This window comes from Cynocephalus volans, chromosome 13 (genome assembly GCF_027409185.1).
Source record: "Cynocephalus volans isolate mCynVol1 chromosome 13, mCynVol1.pri, whole genome shotgun sequence".
NCBI lineage: Eukaryota > Metazoa > Chordata > Mammalia > Dermoptera > Cynocephalidae > Cynocephalus > Cynocephalus volans.
This window is the reverse complement of record NC_084472.1, coordinates 10,042,516-10,050,414: the sequence shown is the minus strand read 5'-3', so window position 1 is coordinate 10,050,414 and position 7,899 is coordinate 10,042,516. Positions and strand designations below refer to the sequence as shown.

The 7,899-nt window shown below is 35.1% G+C and overlaps 1 pseudogene; it reads left to right on the top strand.

Moving 5' to 3' along the window:
• The first annotated feature begins 6,406 nt into the window (after window positions 1–6,406).
• LOC134362155 (transducin-like enhancer protein 1) lies at window positions 6,407–6,971 on the top strand (annotated as a pseudogene).
• Window positions 6,972–7,899: the final 928 nt, after the last annotated feature.

Below are 7,899 nucleotides of genomic sequence, written 5' to 3'. Positions count from 1 at the left end.
CACCCAACAAATGAAGAATATACTTTCTTCTCATCAGTGCATGGAACATTCTTCAGGATAGACCACATATTTGGTCACAAATCTAGTCTCATCAAATTTTTAAAAATTGAAATCATTCCAAGTATCTTTTCAGACCACAATGGACTAAAACTGGAAATTAATAACAAGCAAAACTCTGGAAACTATATTTATACATGGAAACTAAACAATAGGCTCCTGAATGACCTATGGGTCCAGAAGAAATTAAACAGGAAATCAAAAAAATTCTTGAAACTAATGAAAATAAAGAAACATCTTACCAAAATCTGTGGTGTACTGCAAAAGCAGTACCAGGAGGGAAATTTATTGCAACACTTACATCAAAAGAATGGAAAGATTTCAAATAAATAACCTAATGCTACACCTCAAAGAACTAGAAAAACAACAAGAATCCAATCCTAATGGTTGGTTTTTTGAGAAGATAAACAAAACAGACAAACCATTAGGTAGGTTAATAAAAAAAAGAAGAGGAAATACCCAAATAACAACAATCAGAAATGAAAGGGGAGACATTACAACTGATACCACAGAAATAGGAAGGATCATTAGAGACTATTATAAACAACTGTATGACAACAAATATGAAAGCCTGGAAGATATGGTTAAGTTTCCAGACACATACAGACTACCCAGACTGAATGAAAAAGAGAAAAAAACCTGAACAGTCCAATAACAAGCAATGAGATTTAATTCGTAAGCAGCAATCTTACAACAAAGAAAAGCCCAGGACCAGATGGCTTTACAGCTGAATTATATCAAATGTTTAAAGAGGAATTAATACCAATTCTCCTCAAACTATTCCAAAAACTTGAAACAGAAGCCATTCTACCAAACTCATTCTATGAGGCCAACATAACTCTGATACCAAAACCAGATAAAGACACAACAAAAAAAGAAAATTACAGGCAAATATCCTTGATGAGCATAGATGCAAAAATCCGCAACAAAATATTAGCAATCAGAATACAGCAACAGAGTAAAAAAATTATACACCATGATCAAGTGGGATCCATCCCAGGGATGCAAGGATGGTTCAACATACAAAAGTCAATAAATGTGATACATCACATCAACAAACTCAAGGACAAAAACAATATGATTATCTCAATAGATGCTGAAAAAGCATTTGACAAAATTCAATATCCCTTGATGATAAAGACTATCAACAAATTACATATAGAAGGAAAGTATCTCAACACAATAAAAGGAATCTGTGACAAGCCACCACCAGTATCATTCTGAATGGAGAAGAACTGAAGGCTTTTTCCTTAAGAAAAGGAAAAAAACAAGGATGCCCATTCTCACCACTTCTATTTAACATAGTACTGGAAGTACTAGCCAGAGCAATCAGGCAAGAGAAAGAAATAAAGGGAATCCAGATTGGAAAAGATGAAGTCAAACTGTCCCTATTTGCAGATGACATGATACTGTATATAGAAAAACCTAAATACTCTATCAAAAAACTCCTAAAGCTGGTTAATAATTTCAGTAAAATTGCAGGATACAAAATAAATGCCCCCAAATCAGTTGCATTTATATTCACCAATAATGAACTAACACAAAGAGAAATCAAGAAAGTAAGCCCATTTACAACAGTCACGAAAAAAATAAAATACCTAGGAATAAATTTAACCAAGGAGGTAAAAGATCTCTACAATGAGAACTACAAACCATTACTGAAAGGAATTAAAGAAGACACAAAAAGAAGGAAAGACATTCCATGCTTTTGGATTGGAAGAATTAACATTGGGAAAATGTCTATATTATCCAAAGAGATCTACAGATTCAATACAATCCTCATCAAAATACCAATGAAATTCTTCACAGAAGTGGAAAAACAATCTCAACATTCATATGGAAAAGCAAAAGACCCTAAATAGCCAAAGCAATCCTGACCAAAAAAAATAAAGCCAGGGGCATAACACCACCTGACTTCAAATTATACTACAAAGCTATAGTAGCCAAAACAGCATGGTACTGGCATAAAAATAGACATTTGGATCAGTGGAGCAGAATACAGAACCCAGAAATCACCCCTCAGGCTTACAGCCATCTGATATTTGACAAAGGCAACAAAAACCTACATTGGGGAAAAGACTGCCTCTTCAATAAGTGGTGATGGGAAAATTGGATATCCATATGCAGAAGAATGAAACAAGACATGTATCTCTTGAGAACACCATATACTAAAATAGACTCAATATGGATTATAGACTTAAGTATAAGACCTGAAACTATAAAATTACTAAGGGAGCATATAGGTGAAACACTTCAGGAACTAGGTCTGGGCACAGACTTTATGAACATGAGTCCAAAAGCACAGGCAACTAAAGAAAAAATAAACAAATGGGACTATATCAAACTAAAAACCTTCTGCAAGCAAAGGAAACAATCAACAGAGTGAAATGACAACCTACAGAGTGGGAGAAAAATTTTACTAGCCATGCATCTGACAAAAGATTAATATCCATAATATACAAGGAACTCAAGCAATTATACAGTAAAAAACTAAACCCAATCAAAAAATGGGCAAAGGAGCTGAATAGACATTTTTCAAAGGAAGATATATGAATGGCCAACAGGTACATGAAAAAATGCTCAACATTACTAGTCATCAGTGAAACTCAAATTAAAACCACATTGAGATATCACCTTACCCCAGTTAGACTGGCTATAATCAAAAAGACAGAGAATTACAAATGCTGATGAGGGTGTGAAGAGAAGAGAATGCTCCTACACTGTTGGTGGGACTGTAAATTCATACAACCACTATAGAAAACAGTATGCAAGCTTCTCGAACAACTACATATTGATCTTCCATATGATCCAGCAATTCCACTTCTGGATATATACCCAAAGGAATGGAAATTATCTTGTCAAAGGGACATATCTGCACTCTCATGTTCATAACAGCTCTGTTTACAACAGCCAAGATATGGGACTTAAGTCCCATAACCTAAATGTCCATCAATGGACGAATGGATAAGGAAATTATGATATATGTACACCATGGAATACTACTCTGCCATAAGAAGGAATTAAATTCTCCCATTTGCAACTACATGGATGAGCTTGGAGAAACTTATGTTGAGTGAAACAAGAAAAGAACAGAGGGTTAAATACCATATGTTCTCACTCATAAGTGGGAGCTAAGAGAGAAAGCTGAAAGGAAAGAAACACCAGAGTGATGTGTTGGATTTGCAGAGGGAGAGAACATACCTAGGGACACAAAGTGGAGTGGGGGAAAGAGGTATGGGGAAGGAGGTTGGGCATAATTGGGTGGGGGATACAGGGCATAAAAGCAATTTGTAGTAATGGGCATGCTGCCAGTATGGATCTGGACATAACATCTTGGGCACAAGTGGTGACAATCAGCTTTGTATATCATGAATATTCATAACCAATAAAAAATATACTAAGAAAAAAATAAAATAAAATAAGCAACAAAAAACGATTTAAAAAAAGAATCTTAAAAAATGTTCTTAGTCTTTCCCTCGGGAAACCCAACCCTGGTTATTCATCCTTAAGAAAGAATCCTAAATATGGAGGGGGAAAGAAAAAAAACAACTGAATGCACAGGAACAGAAATTGTAAACTACCTAGATATACACTCATATGGAAATGTATCTACAGATGGAATGTCATGTGCCCATTTAAAGTAAATATATGTGGGTGTGTGGGTATGTGCATAAGGCCTTTTTTAACAGTATTATAAGTACTAACTCATTTATGTTAATCTGGATACTTCAAGAAGTAGATGCCAAGACAGGATTAAACGTGTAAGAATTTACTAGGGGAACTATCTGTAAGAGAACATAGGGAGGGAGCAGGGGGAGGCTGGGAGAGCTGTCAGACCGTGATGCCAGTGTGATCCCAGGTGCAGGAAAGAAGGGAGGAAGGGAGGAAGGGAAGGGTAGATGGTAACAAAAGTAACAAAAAATTTTACACCTCTGTTATGAGGAAAACTACCAAATTTTACCAAAGAATTTAAAATGCTTTTACACACAGAGGGGCCATGTTCCTGAATAGATACACTTAATACTCTAAAGATGTAAACCCTTCCTAAATTAGTTTACAGATTTACCTCAATTATAGTATAAACATTAGCAGAAATTATTTTACAACTGGATAAATGAATTCTAAAGCTCTTTGAAAGGCTGAATAAGTATAAATAGCTAAGAAATTTTTTTAAAAGAAGAGCACGGTGGATGGAGTTCTTCCAGACTTAAAATGCATTATAAAACGATTCAACAATCAATAGCATAGTTCTGTAATAAGAACTGACAGCCATATTAATGAAACACATAAAATAATACAAAATCTAGTCTATTTTATAGCATACATAAAATTTTTGGACATGAAAATATGGCCACACAAATTGGTAAAGAAAATCAAATACTGTTCATTGGAAAAAGTAAAGGCAGATGGTTATCTCAAGACTCAAACACATTATTAGAATGATCCAGGTTAAAGATAAAATCATAAAACAATTAAAAGTACAAATAATATCTGATCTCATAGAAGAGAGATACATTTATATGACAGAATATTATAAAGATATTAAAATCATCTTTTGGAAAAATATTCAATAACTTCAGAAAACATGATTTAAGTGAGCAAAATAAAATTACAAAACAATATAAGGAAAAATCTTTATTGCAATAATCATTATCTGAGTCTTCACAATTGCAGAGGACAGGAAAATATGAAAATATTTCATCAAAATATGAAAATATTCCTTCATTAATTGACCACTTCTATTTCCTCATTAATTCACCACTTAAGTACAAATATTCCTTTCTACATAACCCTATGCCTGATGATTCTAGAAATAATTTTTTTGGTTAATCATACCTATTAATCAGATGTATATATCCACCGGGAAACTTAGTCCTTAGGAAAATTGATGAAGTCCTCAAACATTTTTACATGAATAATAATATTTTAAGAAGTAAAGATGTTATGAGAACAGAACATTTTATCAGAAAAGATAAAACAACTAACTGATTTCTTGTTTTTCATTAAGAATGAGCTGATAGATAAGATTAAAATAAATTGTGGAATAACAGTTATAACTACTTTCTCATTTATATTTCATTTTTCAACATTAAGTACCAATCAAACCTTTTCCTACTGTGGTTGGCAGAATTCTAAGATTTCCTAAGTCCTGCACCCACCCCCTGTTATACATACCTGTGCAATCCCCTCTTCATGAGTGTGAGAGGGATTTGTGAATATGATGGGATCGTTCTCTCATGATTATGTTATGTTATATGACAGAAGAATTTTGCAGAAAAAATGAGGTCCTAATCATTTGACATTGAGTTAATCAAGAGAAATTATCCTGGTGAGCCTGATTTAACCAAGTGGGTCCTTAAAAGAGGTTGGAGAAATTAGAGTTGTGAAAGACTCTCTTGCTGGCCTTGAAGAAGCACACTGCCATATTGTGAAGAGAGCCATGTGGCAGGGAACAGCAGGCAGCCTCTAGAAACTGAGAATGGCCCCCACTCCTGCTATTATTCCATGGATAATGGGTCTCCAACTGCCTTCTATCTTCTTTCCCCTTGCCGTTCCTTCTATTTGCCAGGAAGAACAAAAGACTTACAGACTCCCCACCTCACATTCAGTTCTGATATAATAAGGCATCCCATAAAGAAGGAATACTCTCTTATGGACCTCCATAAAGAATTCATTCACCATTAGACAAATTTTAAATTTGTTTTTATTTTACCTACAATTGCAAGGAAGTTATTCCCAGCCCACTTTACCTCATTGCCCTACGTAAAATATCACCTTGTGAATATTTTATATTGGTAAAATATTTAAATTTAATATAAATAGATAAAGGGTACTTCAAAAAGTTCATGGATAGATTGATATTATCTTTTAATTCTATTTTTCCAAGAACTTTTTGAAGTTCCTTGTGGATAGATGATTTCACTGTAGGCATATATTTATTATCATTAAAATTTCAGGATTTATTAAATGTATTTTTAAACATTTTTTTTCTTAAGACATTTAACCAGTGGTAAGAATTTTAAAGTTTAAATAAATCTGATAGCAAGTTTTTTTCTGGACGTATGTCATATTCCTTCATATAATAATGTCATTTAGACAAATTGGTCTGTGTGCACATCACATTTGTAAAGCAAAATACCTATTTTTATGGCAACTAGTCACTTTTAATACTGCTAGTATTTAATAAATTTAAAATAAGGCATCTTTAATTAATCAAAATATGAAATTGTTACTCCCTCTGTAACTCCTATATGTAAATTTCCTTATAAAATACTTATATAAAAGCTATATGGATAGGTCTTTCCTTCCAATGATCAACTAATCACCAGTTACCTATTAATTTTTTTTTTATGAAAACTGCCACAATTTCTGCTTCTCATGCTGCAGCGATGGCAGCATCACCATGTGGAACATGCACAACCAGACACCAATGAGGCAATTCCAGGGCCACACAGATGGAGCCAGATATATTGACATTTCTAATGATGGCACCAAGCTCTGGACAGGCAGTTTGGACAACACGGTCAGGTCCTGGGACCTGCAGGAAGGGAAGCAGCTGCAGCAGCCTGACTTCACCTCATACATGTTCTCCCTGGGATACAGTTCGACCCGGGAGTGGCTGGCCATGGGCATGGAAAGCAGCACCATGGATGTTCTTTATGTGAACCAGCCTGACAAGTACCAGTGACACCTCCACGAGACTGTCTGTCTCCCCGAAATTGGCTTACTGTGGTAAATGGTTTGTGAGGACTGGAAAAGACAACCTGTTCGATGCTTGACAGACCCCCAATGGAGCTGGTATATTCCAGTGCAGAGACTCCTCAGTGCTTAGCTATGACATATCTATGGACAATAAATACATAGGCAATGGCTCAGGGGACAAGAAGGCTACGGTCTATGAAGTCATCTACTGAAAACATTATGTGGTTTAACGTTTGTAGTTGAACTGGGCCAAAATGTTTTGAATATGTAGGAACAGAAAAGTTGTAACTTTAAAAGAAAAATAAAACACAGAAATCTATCTCCAAACCTTAACACAAGACTACTTTGAGTCTACAAAGAGGAGACAAGGCCATTCACAGAAGATCACCTATCCACCTAGACCAAATGGAGCACCCAGACTAAGTCGACAGAGGGAACAAGGGTTTTATAGGACTGAGGAACAGAAGCTGCCCATTCTTTCTTTTCTGGGTGATCTGTTAGACACACCTTGCCAGAGTGCGAGATGACCTTTCTGTTCTTGCAGTTCACCTCACTTCTGTCCTTCGTAGAGCAGTGGTGTCTCCAGCGAACTTGTTTCCTGGTTTTGCATCTTGTGAAATTTCTTTCTTTTTGTATTTTTTTGAAAGTTAAACATTTGTATAAACTGTAAATATATTTTGTTTATTATAGTAAAGGCCTTAGTACCAATAAAAAGGAAAGAAAATTGCCAAAATTTAATAACAAATTTTAACAGTTTTAAATACAAAAATACCTTTCATAGGCATTATTTCAAAATGTTAACATACTTTTTCTCCTTTCAGCAACCAAGATATTGTCCTTGAATACTATTAATTAGTTCCACCTGTGCCTACAGAAATTAAAAAGAAAACACAATGCTTTTTGACCCTACTACACACTAGACTTAACTGGGGAACATTTAAAAGACCCAAAGTCCAGGCCAACCACCAGAAATCTTGATTCAAGTGTTTCAAGGTGGGGTCCATGCATTAGCATTTCCAAAAAGTCCTTGTCTCATTCTAATAGGCAGTCAGGCTGGAGACTGCTGCCATAGTGTGACCACAAGTGTCAAGATGAACATGAGGTGTGAGATGGTTCAGGAAGAACACAGCAGCTGGAAGA